General features: G+C 43.8%; 1 non-coding gene across 1 annotated transcript; it reads right to left on the reverse strand.

The window, feature by feature from the left end:
• Window positions 1-15,344: 15,344 nt before the first annotated feature.
• Window positions 15,345-15,451, reverse strand: LOC141603720 (small nucleolar RNA R71). The gene has a single exon (XR_012525578.1). It is a non-coding gene; the product is annotated as a small nucleolar RNA R71 (small nucleolar RNA).
• Window positions 15,452-21,308: the final 5,857 nt, after the last annotated feature.

A 21,308-nucleotide genomic window follows, 5' to 3' on the forward strand; every position in this document is an offset into this window, starting at 1 on the left:
TATGTCAAAGGTCGAATTCCAGAAACCCGATATGAACAAATCGAATTCCTACAACCCGGATTGAGTTTTATGACGAAAACCCGCAAATATTAGATTATAAGGGATTTAAGTCGGATTAACGATGAATTAAAACGTATTAATGATGAATAATAATATACAAGTGAGATGATAAGCTATTGTGTCAAAAGAATTAACGGAAACAAACGAAAACAAATAAGAGAAGAACGAATTACAGAGGACGAAGGAAGAAGAAAGGAAGCAGGAACTGCGCTCCTTCAAAGAGGCGCAGCAGTTGTTGCGTCCTTTCTCGACGGTTTGTCTTCTGGAAATCCGCAAAAAAGTTGTTTTAAAGCACGATTTTAGAAATCGGTTTTAAGAAGGTATTTTCGGCATAAACCTTACAATAATGATACAAAAAGATAAATAACAATAAATGAAAGAGAGATTTACACCCTGAGACTTATATGTTTGACGAAACAAGATGAACTATGTTATCGATTAGTGATGCTCGACTCGAATGTAGAAAAAAGTGCCCTCGTAAGAGGAAAACGATTTGATTAATTAAGTTGATTGATTGTGGAGTTGGTCAAATTGGTCGGTCATGCAAACGAGTCTGGTACTCAGAAGGATCCGAGCTTACGTGGTCGAATGTTCAAGCACGTAGACGCCAAAAAGTAAGAACAAAGGTCTAGAATGCAAAGGGAGAAGAGATGGGCGGACACTCGCCTGAGAAATATGAGGAGCGAAGGCTCCTATTTATACTAATCACGTGAAGGAATTAGGGTTTCGGAGAGTCTTTGGAAGTGAATCTCGGAAAGATATGAAAAAGATACGAAAATTACGCAGAAAAGGACCTGGGAAGAGGCGCAGCAGCTACTGCGTCCCTTGGGAGAGGCGCAGCACCTGCTACGTCTGTTCCCAAGTGGTTTCCTCCTGCGAAAGAAAGATTTTCGTGCTTAACTTATGGTAGGACGGAATAATTTGGTTTTCTTTAATATTTTATGTGAATATTACGGGAAATTGTTTACCAAAGGATAAAGATTGTGAAATATTTGTAAAGTATGGATTAGAAATATCCAGAACGTTCCAGAACATTATGACTCGGGATTTAACAGTTATCAGAAAATGAAGACGGTTTTAGGCCCGGACTCCAAATGTACTCTAGTTACTGTCAAAACGACCGTATCCGCACGTAGATGACAACTAAGAGGTAGACATTAGTATTTGAGCAATCACTTGACGATAAACTTACGAACTGTCACAAATCGTTCCGCGTAGCAAACATGCGGCCCAATCATCACCGGGTGGTTTGCGAGAGGTGCAGAAATGAGGTATCTACAGAGCCCCCACTTTGATTGAGGCTTGGACAAGGCGAAAGTCAAAGTATAGCAATTAGGTCAATCGAAGATTACAACCTGACGACTATGGCGACGCGAGGCGAGGCGGCTCAAGGGGTCTGAGCCAAGGACATGTCGTCGGGAACATTTTAGAGTCTGTCGACTATCGAGGAGGGTCGTTTAAAGTCCATTAGACGACGTAAGGAGGCTCGCCAGCCATAAGAAGAGACCATACCCGAGTCTTCTTTCTCGAGATGCTTCCGGAGGTGCATGGGAGCTAAGGTTAAGACCTAAAAGATATATGAGGGTTGTGCTAGGGTGTGGGACCCTAAAGGAAAGCATCGGTGGGAAGGAGGTCAAATATAAGTTCAACTTAAGGGTAATCAAGGTTTGAGTGTACAAACTCTATTGGTTTGGGAACTTATGGAGAACGACACCTTCGTCGCACTCCGAGGGGAAGCAAGAAATGCTGTGAGTAGCAGGACACAGGCGGGAACTGCTGGGAGAAATCCGTTCGCGTTCAGCTTCGAACAAACATCGGAAAGGAACAGGGGTTGATGTTGACCTCCATGTCTCGAGAGGGAAAATATATCCGCTTACTCTCGTTGGGGAACATAATCGGGAATTAATCTCCATGTCTCGAGAAGGAAAGTATATCCGCTTACTCTCGTTATAATGAAGGTGTGTCGAAACACCTGTGAAGGAATAAATGCTCGTTGCGACAAGCAAGGGTCTTGGAAGAAATAAATAATATGCAATAGACTGCTGCTGGCTTGGAAAATGCGGGCCGGAATGAAAGAAAATCGTCAAACGGACCAAAAGGATAAAATAGCATCAGGGAAGAGGCGCACCAAGGATGGGCCCACAAATAACGAACTCGTAACGAATTTTTGAAAACTCGTATGGAGGGAACACCAGGAAGAGGCGCAGCAAGAGCTGCGTCTCTTGGAAGAGGCGCAGCGCCTGCTGCGTCTATTCCCCAAAGTTTATTTCCTACGTAAAAACGCGATAATCAGAAGGGGTTGTGTTCATTTGTTCGAAACATAAATCCTCTCTTTCTCTCTCAAATCCTAACCATTTCCGCCAAGGTTTGATCCAAAATCTTGCATTAATCATGACTAATCGAGGTATGTGTCACATTCTTGCATTAATCTTCTGTATTTGTCCAATTTTGGATCGTAGAAGTTAGGGTTTATGACCTAATCAATCGAAAATTTGGGGCTTTTCCACCAAATGCATTTGCCTTGTCAAATTGATATTAGAAACGGATAGTTGGTAGTATAAGGAACATAACCATGTACTTGTTCCGAATTTTCGTTGAGTTTTGAGCATTTGAGTGAATTTGAGACGGTTTCACAGCTAAACCGTAAATTGCTTCGAAAATAGCCTTAGGATTGTCCATTTGCAATGAAACTTGATATTTGGGATCCTTGGATGATGGGTAAACTTCCTACCATCTCGGAATTTTGGCTTGTGACGGCTTTTTCAGGACACTTTTCTAGGGCATAATCGCCGTTATAACGAAATGCTGCCGAAATTTCGACTCGAACCCAAGACTAGGCTTCAAGTTAGGCTTGACTTGGCCCAAATTACCACATGAGCAATCGGTTTTGTGAGAATATGGCCAAAGATGACGAGAAAAGAGCGGTTTCAGGGCTTCCAAAGGCTCAAAAATCCCTTAACCAAGGCTCGTCGTCACGTGACGCGGCCTAAATTTGCTTTAATGTTGCAGGTGATGAGGCTTCTACTTCTGGGAGGACTCCCATGGAGATAGACACCACTGTGATCGAGGAGGCTTTAATTAGAGCAGGCCTTCACCGCCGCGGTAATGGCTGCTGGGGACGAGGTCCATAAGGAGAAGGCTGTTGAGGAGGAGGAGGCCTCGAGACGGGCCAACGTTGGACGAGGAGGTCGTCAGCTGAGGGGAGCACCCGCGTGGGCTGAGACCTGGGAGAGTAGGCACTTGCTGTGGGCTGTAGAGGGTCACCTGTCCTACAGGACGGTGAAGAGCTTGGTAAATAGGAATTCACTACTCATCACCCATCTTCTTTCATTCATTTGTTCATATCTCTTCCAATTTTTTTCTGGAAACTAAAGATATATTTTGTTTCAAATCATAATAGGAGGCCGGGAACATCAGGTCGTTCTCGGGTTACACGACAGCGATGAAGTGCTACGAGCGGCTGTCGGCAGAGGAGCGCGCCATGATCGAGCGTGGAGCGTTCGGTGCCTTAGTGCAGGCCTGGAGGGATATCGCGAAGAGGAAGCTGCGGGCTAACCTTAGCCTGGTCCGCGCTTTCTTGGATACGACTTCCACGTTTCACATGCCTTTTGGGGATGTGAGAGTCACTCTGGAGGACTAGGGCATGATTTCTAGTCCGCCGTGCGGGACTGAGGCTGTGGAGTGGCCGGAGACTGCCATGAGGGTGGACTCGGCCGAGGCTAGGAGGTTGATCGGCTGGAGCTTGTCACCCAACTCCTACGTTCGAGACTACTTTGCGGGAAAGATCCCGGCGCTGGTGACGATTGACGGTAGGGAGACGGCTCCTCCTCCTTGTACAGCTGAGCAGAGCGTTCGTCTGCGGCACTGGTGATTTCTGTCTTCGATCTATCTCGGAGACAATGGAGAGAGGCTGTCGACAAAGCTTCTTCCCTTCCTTTCTGACCTATTGCTCCCTAGGGCGTTGGGACTGGGTCACTGCTAGTTTTGCGGTCCTCATCCGCTTCATGAGGGCCATGGTTCGTCCGGAGTTGATGGAGAAGGGGACTTCTCCTGGCGCTGTCGGACCTGGACTACTGCTGGAGGTATGAACCTTCATTTAGACAAAAATCAATTCCTTTCTTTATCCAAACACGAAAGATCATTATTGATTATCTTATTTTACGGGCGTGGGTGTACTCCTACTTTCCGGGCCTCCCGCCCAAGAGGACGGAGCCGCTGGAGAAGGCCTATCCCGTGGTGAGGGATTGGGTGATGTGCAGGACGAAGAGCTAGCGTTATTCTCACGGTGTCCACCGGCGGGACGTGAACGCTCTTCAGCTAGACAGCGTAAGCATTTCACTTATATTCATTTGCTTCTATATTGCCTTTAAATTGATCATAAGAATGATTCCTTTGTTTATCTCGTCCCAGTGGGTGCCCAGGCCTTGGGCGGAGTACGCTGACGTGCCTCCTTTGTGGCTGAGGTCCTTCGACCTAGGAGCTCGAGCCGGCTGCTGTTGAGGACGTCGATGGGTCATGTGTGGTACTTGTGCAAGCGCCTGGCTCGTCAGTGCTGTCGGGATGTGTTGACGGTTCCCGTCGATCCTCCTAGGACGATGTTCAGGGAGCCTTCTGAGGCAGAGAGGGAGGCTGACTTGGCTGGCGCTAGTGGTGACGCCTCCTTCTTCCTGGCGAGGACTGCTCGGCGTTCCTCTACGGGAGGTTGGCGTACTGGCCGGTAGTGGTGAGCATCTTTACTCTTCCTCTTTACTTGATTTTGAAACAACGATGAAAGATCACCGATTAATGAGAAACATTTGGTTTTGCAGGAGGTTGAGGCGGCGGGCATCGAGCCACCAGAGTACCCCGAGACCCTCGAGTACACTGACGCGACCGGGAGGACGACGATCTCCGAGTTACGCGACTTTGACGTGGCTATGATAGATGCAGGCCTGGACGTATGGCAGCATCTGATTCGGAGGGTAAACCTCTAATTTTGTGTGATTTTTTTGTGTAAGAACACATTTGATTGAGTTTGTTCAATTATTGAGGACTTCTATTTGAGAATGCAGGTTGCACATTCTCGGTTCGTGGCGTGATGGAGGGTGGCCAACCGGCTGCGAGCTACTGCCGTCGAGGCACTTGTCGGTGGTCGAGGCCGTCAGGTATGAACCTTGTGCCTATTTCATTTTTTACTTTTGACTTCCAACTTTTTCTTGTAATTGCTTGAAACGATTGACATGAGCCAATTTTGTTGTTTACAGGGGGACGGCAAGTTGGAGCGAGAGTTGACCCAGTCTCGGGAGGAGACAGCTCGCTTGTTGAGGGAGCTCGAGGTTCGAGACGCCGAGATTGCTGTTCTTGCGGCAAGGGTTGCAGAGCTGGAGGGCGATCAACAATAGTTTTGTTTTAGTTTTTGTTTGTTTGTTGGCTGTATTTTGCACAGTTGTACAAATTGAACATTCTGGACTTTGTTTGGGGCTCGAGCCCCCAATTTGTTGTACATTTCCCCTTTTTGGTTGTATATAAGATGGCCCGAGTGCCTTTGTTGCTGGGTTGTGCTGCTTGTATCTGTAGGTTAGCTTTGAACAGGTTTGGTAGATGACGGTTTACGCTGTCATGCCGCCGAAATTTACATAGAAATCATGCAAAACATACATATGGCCTTGATTAGCGCAAAACGAATGACTCAAAAGAATGCAAAACTGCAAAAATTTTGCCAGAAATGACCGGACGGTAGGGAGGGTTACCCCGTAAAGAAAGAAAAAATAGAAATCTATAAGTTAGAAATGAGATGATTAAAAAAAGAAATGAAATAAATTTAAATTTTGAAATGAATTATTTCGTAAAATGAATTTGTACGAGTGTGGTGAAATGACGAAAATGTCGATGTCGTCTCGAAATGCGTGCCCGCGGAAGTTAAGGAAACCCGAAATATGGTAACCTCCACGTATTTACCAAAATAATAACCCGTAGGAATAGGAAATTATTCGTCATGGAATTAGGAAAGATCCAACGCGGAAAATCACAGAAGTTAAGCCGAGGAAGAGGCGCAGCATGAGCCGCGTCCCTTTGATGAGGCGCAGCAGGTGCTGCGCCTGTTCCCAGGTTGTTCTGTTCTGGCGGATTTTTGGAAACAGAAATTAGTATAAATAGAGACGTCGATGGAGCTTTTATTCACACAACTCTTCCCTCTCTTCTTCGTCTCATTACTTAAAACTCTCAAAATAATCCTTCGTCGTGAATACTATAGAGGTTCGCGTAAAAGAATGGACCAACTAATTTTCCAACATGGAGAAATATGATATGGGCGCCTATAATCTTGGATCACTGCTGAGTTTGAAGCTTATCAAGGTTGTCAAACCGTTCTTGGATGCTTGTCTCGATTATTGGGACCCGAATTACCATGTTTTTGCGTTCCCTGGAGGCGATATTTGCCCATTTCCTGAAGAAATTGCTGCGATTGGTGGGTGGGATCCTGAACACTTGCCTGCCATTCCTTCTACTTCACAAGGGTACAAGAGCAAATTTAGAGACTTGCTTGGGTTGACTAGACTCGAGGTGGACCGTCTAGTGACCTCGAAGGGAGTGCGAATGTTGGACTTCATTGACCGATTTATTGACAGGGGTGACCACACCGTTTCTTATGTTGCCAGGCGAAGGGCATTTGGGTTTTGCTTGTCGCATGTGTATGTCTTCCAAGGGCATGTTGATGAAGACTTGAGAGGTGATCCCCGTCTTCTGGGACTTGTTGAGCAAATGGAGCTGCGCAGGAGCCCAGCTTGTTTATGCTTAGGAGAGATCCTGTTGGGCTTGGATAATAGGAGAGCCAATCGTGACCTACCGTATTTGGGAAGTCCCGTCATTCTGCAGGTAAAAGAACATTTCTTTTTTTTTTTTTTTTTTTTTTTTTTGATGTCTAATACCCGCTTTTGGTAGGTTTGGCTTATGGAACGGCTTCGATTGATCGAGCCCCCAGTTCATGTTCCTTCTTATTATGCTTGTTCAATTGCCATGAGGACGAGTCTTTACATGGTGGACTTCGCCCGAGTCTGCAATTATTGGGAGAACAAACTGAAGAGTGACGACGGCCCGTTGATTAGGTGGATTGTGCCATGGTGGCATCTCAAATCTGTCACTGGAGTGTCTTCTTTGGATCCTACTCGGTCTGTGCGCATTCCTGGCTTGGAATTCATGGTGTGCATTTTCCCGGAAAGGCTGATGAGACAAGTTGGACTAAAATAGACAATCCCGAAGCTTGACACTGTCTCGCATACTGCTGTGGCGCTGACTACAGAGAGCCGAAGGGAGTAGGCCATTAAAAGGGCTCAAAGAAATGTATGGTTCTTGAACTCTTCTGCTAATGCCTTATGGGTGTCGGATTCTTATCTGCGATGGAGGAAGGCTACTACTCCGGAAGAGCGCGAGAGATTGAGGAAGCGCGAGCCCGTTGACTACAAGGTGCGCGAGGTGGAGAAAGAGAAAGAAAAGCATTTGACTGAGGGAGAGGAAGAAGCCGGGTTTCGAGTTGTTCATCCTTCGAAGAAACCGAAGACTTCTCCTGTCGTAGAGATGGTGATTGGCAAGAATGGGAACTCTAGGCCTCGAGAAAGACCTTTGGTGATTAGGTCCGAAGTGGCGCAAGAGCGTCCGGCTCGAGGTCGTGACAAGAAATATGACAAGAATGACAAGGGCAAAGGGAAGATGGAAGAATAGCCCGAGTCTTTATATATTATTTATTATTATTATTATTGTTGTAATAAAAAGGTGGGGTTTTTAGAATCCTAGCCAATTCTATTTTTATTATGTAGCGTACTATTGCTATTAGAAAATGAATGAAACGAAAAAGGTTAAATGGTTATGAAACCGTTGTGATTTTCTATTTATTATTCTTGTCGAATTCCAAATGTAATTCAAATGTCCTTCTATTTACATTTTTTTAAAAATAGTGGGTTGTATCCTGTAAAGGATTGCCTACGTATTCACTTAAAAAAATGAAATCAAACCCTTGCGCGTAGTTCGAGTAAATGTAAAAGAATAATTGTTCCAAGCATGAGCTTGTAGTGAACTTAGAAAATAAGCATGAGCTTTTGCTTACTCTGAAGGTGCAAATTTAGTTTATTTGATGATATGAGGACGACAAAAATTGCCAAAGTGCAAGAGCAAATTGACATTAGCTTATTTCAGCTTGGCCAGGGGCCGTTTATTTAGTGCCACAAGAGCGACACGTGAGGTTACGCGAGGCGCGTTTTTGTTCCTATTCTAGGCATAGTACCGTTTTAATTGGTCGAGGTTTGTTGGGTTGGAAAACTCATTCCCGTCTAGGTCTGTGATTCTAACCGCACCCCCTGGAAGTATGGACTTGACTAAAAATGTTCCGGCCCAATTAGGTTTGAATTTTCCCCGTGGGTCAACAGGTAGAAGAGCTCTAACTGATTTGAGTACTAAGTCTCCTTCCTTGATGTTTCTTGGCCTAACCCTTTTGTTGAAAGCTCGTTTGATACGTGCTTGATATGTTTGGACATTATGCATGGCGCGTAGCCTACGTTCATCCAGGAGGATGAGTTCTTCATATCTATCCCTTTTCCAATCGGCTTCTGGGATTTGACTTTCGAGTAGAATATGCAAGGATGGTATCTCTAGCTCGACTGGTTGTACAGCTTCCATGCCGTGAGTCAAATAGAAAAGGGTAGCCCCAGTGCGCGTCCTAACAGATGTACGATATCCCCATAAAGCGAAGGGTATCTTGCTCAGTCAATCTCGATAGTTTTCAATCATTTTCTTGAGAATTGTGACAACGTTCTTATTTGCTGCCTCTACCGCGCCGTTAGTCTGTGGCCTATAGGGCGAAGAGTGGTGATGCCTAATCTTGTATTTGGCTAGCAATTGCTCAGTCTCAGCTTGGAAATGTGATCCATTATCACTAATGATCTCATGTGGGCAACCGTATCGACAGATGATGCTGTTTTGTATGAACTTTGCCACATTTTTAGACGTAAGACTAGTGTAGGAAGCCGCTTCTACCCATTTGGTGAAATAGTAGATTGCCACTAGGATGAAACAGTGACCTCCTGTTCCGGCTGGGGTTATCTTCCCGATTATGTCGATTTCCCAAGCAGAAAATGGCCAAGGGGATGTCATCGTATAGAGCAATGAAGGAGGGACGTGTTGTACATTCCCGAAGATTTGGCAATTGTGGCAATATCTTACGTATTTGATGCAATCGGATTCCATTGTGGTCCAATAGTACCCCAAACGTGTGATTTTCTTTGCCATCATGGGCCCACTCATGTGAGGACCGCATTCTCCATCGTGGACTTCTTCCATCACCTTTCGTGCCTGTGAATGATCAAGGCAACGTAGGATTACACCAAGAGGTGTTCTTTTGTATAACTCTCCTTGCATGAGAACGTATTGGGAAGCTAATAGGCGTATAGCACGTTGTCCCCTTTTGTCCATATCGGGTGGATAGGTACCGTTGAGCTTGAAATTCGGAATTGCTTGGAACCAGGGTTCCTGTGCGATTTCATCTTCATCGGTGATTTGGTGTACATAAGTCGGCTCTGACTGTCGTTCGATGCACAAAGGCATTTCCATCATGTTATCTGGCATATTAATCAAAGATGTGTCACGTGATCAAAGAATTGGGCAACTTGATCTATTCTGGCTTGATAAGGTGCTAAGCTTTCGCTTCGAATTTTCCAAGATCATGTAACTTGGTTGATGATCAGTGATGAATCCCCATGTACTCGGAGTTTTTTAATGCCTAAGCTCACTGCCGCTTGTAATCCGATGAGACAAGCTTCGTATTCGGCAGCATTGTTTGTCACCTCAAAGTCGAGTTTGACAGCGATTGGTGTGTGCTCGCCTTCAGGAGAAATGAGCAACACTCCTATTCCAAATCCTCTTAAGTTTGATGCACCATCAAAGAAAAGGTCCCATGAGTCTACATCAGTTTGGAGTATATCCTCGTCCGGAAATGACCAAGTGTCTATTGTTTGTGCATCTTTGATGGGATTTTCTGCGAAGAATTCGGCAACGTCGCGCCCTTTTATAACTTTTAGAGGCACGTATTTGAGGTCAAATTATGAGAGCATCAAAGTCCATCTTACTAGGCGTCCGTTGAGGACGGGTTTCTCGAAGAGGTATTTGACTGGATCCATTTTGGAGTATATTTTGACGGAGTAGCTAAGCATGTAATGGCGTAGCTTCTTCGTCGCCCACACAAGAGCGAGGCATGTCTTTTCGAGTTGTGAGTATTTGCACTCGTACTCCAAGAACTTCTTACTAAGGTAGTAGATAGCCCTTTCTTCACTTCCTACGGTCTGAGCTAGCATGGCACCCATGGCTGTTTCGGTTACTGTTAGATATAAACCAAGAGGTTGATCTCGTTGAGGTGGCATGGGCACTGGTGGTTTAGCCAATATCTCTTTGATTCGGTCAAATGCCGTTTGACAATCATCATCTCACATGGTGTGGTCTGTTTTCTTTAGCTTCTTGAAGTTAGGCTCGCAATTCATGGTGAGTTTCGATATGAATCGACTTATATATTGCACTTTTCCCAGAAATCTTCTAACTTTTTTTTCTGTTTGAGGTTGTGGCATTTCGATCAGAGCCTTGATCTTGGAAGGGTCTATTTCTATACCTCGTTGGCTAACGACGTATCCCAGGAGTTTGCCAGATGTTACTCCGAATGTGCATTTCTGAGGATTGAGCCTCATGTTGTACTTTCGTAGCCTTGCGAAAAATTTGCGAAGGTTCGCAATATGCCCTTTTCTATCCTTGGATTTGACAATCATGTCGTCTACGTATACCTCAACTTCTTTGTGCATCATGTCATGTAAGAGAGTAGTTGCGGTGCGTTGATATGTAGCTCCGGCGTTGATCAATACAAACGGCATTACCGTATAGCAATAGGTTCCCCATTGAGTGACAAAGGCGGTCTTATGCATGTCTTCTATGGCCATCTTGATTTGGTTATAACCCGCGTACCCATCCATGAAGGATAGTAATGCGTGGTCTGCAGTATTGTCCACTAATATGTCGATGTGTGGTAGAGGAAAGTCATCTTTAGGACTGGCTTTGTTTAAGTCCCTTAAATCAACACAAACCTGGATTCTCCCATCCTTTTTGGGTACAGGTACTATGTTGGCTACCCAGTCAGAATACTCGGAAACTTTGATGAACCCGGCTTTGAATTGCTTGTCAACTTCTTCCTTAATTTTGAGAGCCCATTCCGTTCTCATTCGTCGAAGCTTCTGTTTTACAGGCTTGAAACCTGGCTTAATCGGAATTCTATGCTCGGCGACGTCCCTCTCGATCCCTGGCATGTCTTTGTAGGATCAAGCGAAAATGTCTTTGAACTCGTTTAGGAGGTCTATGAAATCGGCCCTTTCGGTAGAGCTCAAGGTAGTCCCTATCCTAAGTTCTTGGGGTTCTAGTTCGGATCCTACGTTGATGGGTTCAGTCTCCTCTATTACTGGTCCACCTTCACCTTCCTGTAATATTTCTTTGGCTACGTAGGGAGGTATTTCGATTGAGTCTGGGTCTTGGTCATCCTCAGTATCATCGTAAACAGAATTGCACTCAAGATAACACAAAGAGTAAGCAGAACCTGATTTATTCATATTAAGGTTTGAGTAAAGTTGAAACAAAGAAGCCATCTGATCTATGGTCAGTGGCGGCAAAGGGACAGTGGTTGGAACATTTCCCGAACTACTGTGACTACTCGAGGCTAAGCTAAGAGAAACAGAGGGAATGGGGATGACGACATGAGGAGACTCCCTAATGACTTCTCTAGACTCCGACTCTAACTCCGACTCTGACTCGAATTCATCGTCTTCTGGTTCTCCTTTGAACATCTCTCCTTCTCCAGTGGTGAGCTTGAAGAGTCTTCCTTGATTGTTGGTCCACTTGATTGATTTTCTCCATCCTTTCTGCTGACTTGCGTTGGTTTCTGTGATTAACGCGGTGGGGTTGAAGCGATCGTCTTGAAGTATCATGGTAATGATCTCATCCTGCGCGGCCCTAACGAATCGATCTTCTCCAAACAATAAGCTAACAGCTTGTTCGTCTAAGCAAGGTGCTTGACGGGTTTTGACGGGAGGAACCGTTTCTGGAGGGATGATGTAGCAATCGTGAAAGATCTCGATTCCGACTAGCTTCCTCTCGAAATAATGCCAAGGCTCGGGAAAGCCGTGAAAGAGTTCTAGACTTCCTTCTTCAACAAAGTACCCATTTAGGGTAGGGAGATAGGGTCGCATTTGGACTCCTACATGCTTACGGTTTTGGACATGAGCGAGCATCTCGAGAACCTCTTCTTTAGTGGGTTTGTACCCTAGTCCAAGTGGTATCCTCTTTGAGTTGCCTTCCTTGTATGGTGCGAACGTGTTTCTTCGAGTAGGGTTCAAAGGAATTCCAGGGAAGTATCCCTGGGTTTTGAGTATGTGGTTGACCACCAAGTTGGAGTAGGGATCATAATATAAGGGTGCCAATTCGCTTTCTATGACACTTATGCTTTGGAAGCCCCCAAGTTCGTATACGGGATCTGCAAGGACTTGATTGTTCGACTTCTTTTCGATTATTGCCTTGATGGGTGACGAAGTGATCGTCACCACTTTGCCATTTAGTGGGATCTTGATCTTTTGCTGAAGGGTGGATGTTACCGCTTTGGAAGCGTGAATCCAAGGTCTTCCTCGGAGTATGTTGAAGGAAGCTTCGATGTCCACTATTTGGAAGTTAACCTTTCGCTCAATTGGCTTTGTGGCTATGGTTAGGTTAACAAGTCCTACCACCTTTCATCGTGTACCATCGTATGCACGCACACCTTGATTGGTAGGGGTCCAATCCGACTCTTTCATGCCTAATTTGTATGCCGTTTTGAGGGGTGTGACGTTGACCGCAGAGCCATCATCTACCTAGGTCATTAGCACATTCTTCTTCAGACAAATGACGGTGATGTAAAGAGCTAAATTGTAACTAGCGCCAAAAGGTGGCAAATCTTCGTCTGAGAAAGTAATAGGATTACATAGCTTTGGTGATTCTTGGAAGACTAAGTTGACTACTGATGCGTGCATTTATATGATGTTTTACATCCCATTTTACACGCATTTCAGAGCTCATTCATGTAGTTTATGCTACATTTCTCCCTATTCCCGTCTACTTCCGTATTTTTGTACATTATTGCAGAAATGTGAAGAATCCAGCGGAAATCGAGCTAAATCCGTCCCCGAGTATCCTGCATTGCATTTGATGTGAAGTATTCGCTTAAGAAACGAGCTTGGTGCGCAATTTAAAGCCCAAAAGACAAATCCACGAGATTATAGAAGTCAAGTAGCAGCTAAAGCAGTCGATCGACCACTACCTTCAGTCGATCGACCAACCATCGGGTTCCAGAGGCTACTGTACACTGCTATTTAGTCGATCGACCGGTCACTTCAGTCGATCGACCAAGACGCTATTCCAGACGAGAATTAAAAGATCGAGATTTATCAAGCCCATGAGTTATTAGGTTTAAGAATTATGTTAGGTATACTTTCTATATAACGTAACCTAGTTCGACAGATACAATCATTCAGTTATCATCAAGTTTTGACCTCGCTTTACATTCAGTTTAGTTTTATCAAATAATTAGGGTTTGGGAAACTATTTTTGCATTGGATTTTCGTTGTGCTTTCAATCATTCCGTTACAATTCTTCTGCAATTTCGGTATTCACTTACTCTTATTCCAGTTCATCTTTATTGCATTGATAGTCTAGAAATTGCTAGTTAGTTTCCCGAGACCGTAATCATCGTTTTATGTTAATAGTTTGTTCTATTATTTCAAGCATGAATCCTTCTGTCTATTTTATTAGTTTTATTGTTGTTATCATCCTTAGTATGAGTAGCTAAATAGTTTTTGCTAGGATGTAGGGGAATTGTAGTGTAGGCGGCAATATAATGAACACGGCCTGATTCGCGTGTTGGTCGATCGACCGCCATTCCTGGTCGATCGACTGACCACGTGAGGTTTACCTTCGTTTTAATTGATTTAAATGTTATATTTGACGAATCGAGTGCACGCGACTAGTTGAATGCTTAATATACGACTGACCCATTAGATCGAGAGATAGGGACAGTTGTTAGATCACCAAATAAAATGACTAAACTATGCTGAGATCGAAAGATAGGTAAAGTTTAGACCGTTAGTCACTTTTCAGGACGAAAGTTAGTATTAGTGATATTAGGGACCTATAGCGAGATCGAAAGATGCTATTTGTTAAGAGTGGACCGAGAGGACCTCTTTATTTCCCGCCTCATGTGTTTGATTTAGACCTGTTCAGTATGCTACCGCCGAAACTATAACGAATCGACCATCCTAGCACCCTTTTTATACTTGATTTCATCCGTTTGCTTAGTTTACTTTATTTTATTGCTCATTAGCTATAGACCAATTCAATCAAACCCCCACCTTATTGTTACCTTAGACCGAATTTAAACAACTAGAAATTACGTCTGCCTCTCTGTGGTTCGACCCTGTTACCACTAGCTTCTGTTAGTTTTAATAGGTTTATAAATATTATTTTTGGTACTCACAACGACGGGTATCAAATTTTGGCGCCGTTGCCGGGGAGGCAATTGTTCTATTTTTTAGTTGTTTTTATTTAGTCTTTCTTTAGTTTAAGGGACTTCCGTTCCTTAAACTTTTCTTATATTCTTTTTGTAGTTTCTTCTTATGCGCCGGTCACAGGGTGGTGAACTAGTACCATTCAATCCCGAGATCGAGAAATCCTTATGCGAGTTGAGATGATCACAAAGGGTATTACCGACAGAGGAAGAGCTGAGTACTCTGTCAAGCTACTACGAGAACGCTCTGTTCGAGGAAGATCCACCTACATCTCCTGCTTCAATTTCTTCAGCTGAGACAGTCACTTCTCCAGAAATTCCAGTTATGGCAGAAGAAGCAACCATTGCCGATCACTCGAGCCGACACGAATCTCTACAAAGGATTCGAACTACACTGGGAGGCAAGGAAATTCGAGCCGAAGCCTTCCTATATTAACCTGGTTGAGAGAAACCGATTCGGGAGCCGCAAAATGAAGATGCAGCCAAGCATATGGAGATTTTTATTGATTATTGCTGCTCTATACCCCCGCCGGCCGGTGTGACCCAAGACCAGATCAAGGAGACCATGTTCATTTTCTCTCTTCGTGATGCTACAAGGGAGTGGTATAGAGAACTGGATCGAGCTGCTCATGGGATCACCGACTGGAATTCATTGGCCTTGGCATTCTACAAAAAGTACTTCTCTGCCTCGAAGACTAATGCCATTAGAGCTTAAATCACGAGTTTTAAACAGGGGCCTAATGAGAACTTTCATGAAGCATGGGTCCGTTTCAAGAAACTGGTGAAAACCATACCGCACCATGGGTTCGAAAAATGGAGTCTTTGCAATCAGTTCTATAACGGGCTGTATGACGATCAGAGGGCTATTTTGGATGCTGCAGCCAATGGCCGATTTGCTGAGAACATGGGAGAGACTAAGGGGTGGAAGATCATTGATGATTTGGCCACTCATAAGGCTGAATGTGGGAATTCGAGAGGAAACCAGAGGAGAGAGCTGCTGAATCTTCCTCTGTTCTTTGCACTAGAAGCTCTCACTGCAAGGTTTGACAAATATGAGTTGGGAGGAGCTTCTAAAGGAGGGATGTACCATGTTAATCTTTGTTTCAGACGGTCCTTTCGTCTCAGTAGAAGATGTGGAGCCGAGGGGCATGTCTCGAGAATTGTTCTGTCCCCTTTGAGTCTTGTGCTGCCTTTCAACACTATAGGCAGACAAACATGTACTATGAGCCAAATGTCCACCCCAACTTGAGGTGGAGTAGCCAGAATGTCCTGAATCCGACTCAACCTCCACAACAGCAGTAGCAGCAAGCTTATGTGCCCCCTCACAAACAACCATATCAAAAACCTCCCTATGTGCCGCAACAGCAACAATCCCAAAATTTCGAGTTCACCGAGTTGAAGAACTTATTGCTGAAGGAGTCCCAAGCTAGAGAGGCCGGGATGAAGATGCTAGAGAGCCAAATTGCTCAATTGGCTAGCAAGAGTACCACTCGAGCTCCGGGACACTTACCGACTCAAACTGACCAGAAAGAGACCCTAAATGCCATAACTTTGAGGAGTGGGTCCACCCTGGAGGGGCCTGCTATGGTAGCGGATGATGCTGCAAAAGATGAGGCAAAACCGAGTCAAAACAAAGCTGGAACGAGCAAAGGAAAGAAAAAGGCGTCTACCAGGTATATCGATCGATCGACATACCCGGCCGATCGATCGAAGTGCGGGTTCTGAAGCTTCGGTCTGTTCAACTCGGTCGATCGATCGACATCATTGGTCGATCGACGAGATCGGCTGCGATAGTGAGATTTTTCGTCCTCCGATACCCGACAACTTGAGGGATCATTTGTTTCGGGCACGACAGTCCAAAATATTGGGAAAGACCCGAGTGCTGATGGGTCAGTCCCGGCTCCGAAGTACGACCCGATGTCGATCAATGGTTCACATTTGAGACGGTCTGAAGAGGGTTCAAGCTTCAACAAGGAGAAAGTAGTGGACTTCCAGCCTAAGTCCACGGATACCGGCATGCGCGATTTAGAGGAGAGGGCTAAGCTACTTCTTACACCCCCCATATCCGGGAAAGACTAGTGCCGACGACGGAACAGGTATCTTTCAATAAATTTGAAAAAGTTATTCGTAGCTTGAATGTGCAAGTGCCTTTCCTTGAGTTAGTTAATCAAGTGCCTGCCTATACTAAATTCATGAAACAACTCTTGTCTAAGAAAAAGTCACTTGAAAATGTGCATACTGTCGCGTTAACCAAAGAGTCATGCTCTTATTTGTCTCACACTGCACCTCCCAAGCTAGAAGACCCGGGTAGTTTTTCTGTTCCTTGTAATATAGGTACCTTCTATATTGAGAAGGCATTATGTGACTTAGGAGCTAGTATAAGTGTAATGCCCTTGAGTCTTTCTAGGAAGCTCAAATTGACTAGGTTCCCAGTGACAGACATGACAGTACAGATGGCCGACCGATCTGCGGTCCAGCCAATAGGAGTCTTAGAAGACATCCCCGTGCAAATAGGGAAGTTCTTCTTCCCTGTTGACTTCGTCGTACTTGACTTGCCTGAGGATGCCCATATTCCCATTATTTTGGGTAGGCCATTTCTGCACACTGCTGGTGCAGTCATAGATGTTGGTTCGGGTACCTTGACTTTTAAAGTAGGGAAGCATTCTATTGGCTTTACCCAACCTACTATGAAGAAGGATCCCATGTGGCCTGTGACTTGCAATACGGTTTCTGAAAAGAAATCTTATTTTATACTTCCTGATATGCCTATCTCTAGTCCCATTCCTGTTGTAACCCCTCTGCCCCAGATTGGGAGCAAATTGGAGGAAGATTTGTCTATTTCTGGTATTGCAGGAGCTGGTTTGGGGAAGGAAGTATTGCAAGTTACTCCAGCAGCACAGAAGCCAAATATTTCACGAGGAGGTCTTGGTTGCCTTAGCTATGCCACCGATGAGGAAGTTGATGACGAGCCGGTCAAGGCAAGGGAGTCCGACTTGGACTTTGATGAGCAAGAAGAGGTCATTGACTGGGGAGATGATGAAAATGTTGATCCGTTGAGCCATACGGACGTGGAAGCTAAGAAGGGTGCAGCTGATAAGATAAGCACCGTTGAGGCTACCTCTAGTAGCCAGAAGCCGACGAAGTGGGACATTCCGTGGCCTTTCTTGATCAACTACTAGTTGATCACATGTTTTACAAACATTTTATTTGCTTTTGTTAGACACTTTTTATCGCTTTTGTGTGCGCGAAACTTCGCATTTTATTTTGCTTGCTTAGGATTTTATACGCTTTAGGCTTTACTTTGGGTTTTGCGCAATTTTGGGCGCGTAGTATTGTGCATTTGCAGGTTTTTAGACCTCATTAGCTCAAGTAATTGAGCAAGTACGAAGAAATAAGAAGTTACAAAGAGATATCTTGATCGATCGATCAAGTATAGTCGATCGATCGTCCGCTGCAGCTTCCGGAGCTACTGTTCCTTTCACCTCGGTCGATCGACTGAGTGATATGGTCGATCGACCGACCTGCAGTGTTGTACCTGTTTAAGACCTCTCTCCTGCTATGTCTGGTCGATTTGCGGAATTAAGGGAGTTTTATACTCCACTTTATCTTCCGTCACTATTTATTTCTTCTATTTTTCTCAATTTTGCACATAATACCGCTTCATTATTGCTTTCTCGATTTATGCGTGATACTTTGTTTGTCTTTTCAGGTACTTATTAGTAGCACTGCTGGCTACTGAAACCTCCTAGCTCACGCTGGTTTGGGGAGGTTTCCTTTGCTGCGCTTAAAGTCTTGTGAGTTTCTAAGTCTTTACTTCATGTTTTATTTGTTTAAATTTCTCGCAAATTCTCGTTTCTCTTTTTTTCATTACATGATTTTGCACAATGGGGACATTGTGCGATTTGGTTTGGGGAAGGGTTTTGCCCCGCATATCATTTGCTTGCATTCACGTTTACATTCTGTTTTGCATTGTTTATTTCATTTTATATATGTATACCAAAAATTCAGAAATTCAAAAATCCAAAAAGTTGAAAAATTTCAAGAATTTCAAAAAAATGCACGTTTATTTTAGCATATAGGTCGAGTCGGAACGGTAGTATTTCAATGATGACACTGCATTTGCATCTGTTTTCTGCCTGAGCCTTGCTTGATTAACATGTTATTAGTAGAATCGTATAAGTGCATACCTACGAGTTTTCGTTAATTTATTTGCTGAATTTGAGACTTGACTTTGAAAATTGGCAAACTACAACATTTTTCTGAGATTTAGAGCCTATAACTGGTGACATCTATGACCGGTTTATTTAGGAATGTGAGTAGTACTCCTTATGAGACATGTCAAATCAATTTGCATAAATATGAACTTAATCTGCTTAATACCTGTATTGCATTCGGTTTGTGGTTAGTTGACACATGTGGTAGAGGTTTTCCTTTATTCATTTTACCCATAAGCTCCACACTGCCAAAAATAGCCTTTTTGTCCCATTACTACATCCTACATTTAGCCTGTCCTTTGTCAAGCTGGTAGTCCATGTTCTTGGGATTAGTTTTTGGTAGCATTTGATCTTATTTGAGATTTTGTTGGGAAGATGAAATGAAGGAGGAAAGAAATAGAATTGAAAAAGAAAAAAAAAGAAGTGAAAAATGAAAAAAAAAAGAGTTATGTACTGTTCATAGCAGTCGATCGACTGCCAACTATGGTCGATTGACTGGAGTTCGAAAGAAAAAAAGAAAGAATCGATTCGCATAAATTCAAGCCTTTATCTTATGGCGATTTTTGCTCCCATGTATTATTCATATCCTATGGGGAGTTAGTTGATTACTTTTATACCTGGAGACTGTGAGATTTGTGCTTGCTATAGCACCGTTTCATTTGATTTTGAGCAAGAAGTGGATGTTGTCATATGGTTCCGTTTTGGTACTAGCTTGATCACCTGTACCTCCACTTTTCCATAAATGTTTTGCCTCTTCTTACCCATACCTCACATATCCCATATATACCTCGGCATATATCATGATCTTTTGTTGGTTGGAATGCATATGTACGGTCATAGAGATTACTTTCATGTTATACTGCAAGCATGTTCTCATAGGTCGTAGTTAGGTGAGAGTCTCTACAAAATAAATTCTTTCTATCCTCTTATATATTCACCTGTGTTTATGTGTGATATGAGCGACCCGTGAGAGTCCAATTTGATAAGTCTCCTTTGGTTGACGGTTCAGCGGTTTTTGACGACTCCATAACTCGTTTGCATGATTCATTTGCTAATTGATTGTTGGTTGTGCATTAAATTGTTTTAGGCTTTACATATTGCATTTCGCTCTGAGATTGAACTCGTTCCATTAGGTTTTAGGATCGAGTCTAGTTCTTGCTTGGGGACAAGCAAGGGTTTGGTTTGGGGAAGTTTGACGCGTGTCATTTATATGATGTTTTACATCCCATTTTACACGCATTTCAGAGCTCATTCATGTAGTTTATGCTACATTTCTCCCTATTCCCGTCTACTTCCGTATTTTTGTACATTATTGCAGAAATGTGAAAAATCTAGCGGAAATCGAGCTAAATCCGTCCCCGAGTATCCTGCATTGCATTTGACGTGAAGTATTCGCTTAAGGAACGAGCATGGTGCGCAATCCAAGGCCCAAAAGACAAATCCACGAGATTATAGAAGTCAAGAAGCAGCTAAAGCAGTCGATCGACCACTACCTTCAGTCGATCGACCAACCATCGGGTTCCAGAGGCTACTGTACACTGCTATTCAGTCGATCGACCGGTCACTTCAGTCGATCGACCAAGACGCTATTCCAGACGAGAATTAAAAGATCGAGATTTATCAAGCCCATGAGTTATTAGGTTTAGGAATTATGTTACGTATACTTTCTATATAACGTAACCTAGTTCGACAGATACAATCATTCAGTAATCATCAAGTTTTGACCTCGCTTTACATTCAGTTTACTTTATTTTATTGCTCATTATCTATAGACCAATTCAATCAAACCCCCACCTTATTGTTACCTTAGACCGAATTTAAACAACTAGAAATTACGTCTGCCTCTCTGTGGTTCGACCCTGTTACCACTATCTTCTGTTAGTTTTAATAGGTTTATAAATATTATTTTTGGTACTCATAACGACGGGTATCAACTACATCTTCGGGTGTCGAGTTATGTGCTACATTTAGTTTGGCTAAAGCTTGTAGTAAAGCTTGGCGATGTGGGAATGAGCTCGCTACCAATTGCCAGACTGAAATATCAGCCTTTGTCTTCTGTAATTGCTTGAGCAAATGGTCAGTGGAGTCCTCTTCGTTATCTTTTGGTGTGACAACGTTGGTTGGACCATTTTGAGTGATGCTTTGATATGGACGTCCCGAACGAGTTAGGTGGTCCACATCTTGGTCTTCACCATTTTGGACTATTTGCTTGACTAGGGAGTTCTCAATTTGATACTCATCCTCATCATCGTCGGCCCAAACTCCATTGATTGTAGCTAGTTCCCTCATTCTCATGATTTCATCTTCTAGTCGTATGATTTGGTTGACTAGTCTATCAACCACGGCGACTATTTCTTGCATAGTAGCGTTTTGAGAGAAGATTAGTGGCACATGCTCCTTGGGTGTTGCGTTGGGATTACGTAAAGTTGTCACCACATTTTCTAATTCCC

The sequence above is a fragment of the Silene latifolia genome, chromosome 9 (assembly GCF_048544455.1).
Source record: "Silene latifolia isolate original U9 population chromosome 9, ASM4854445v1, whole genome shotgun sequence".
NCBI lineage: Eukaryota > Viridiplantae > Streptophyta > Magnoliopsida > Caryophyllales > Caryophyllaceae > Silene > Silene latifolia.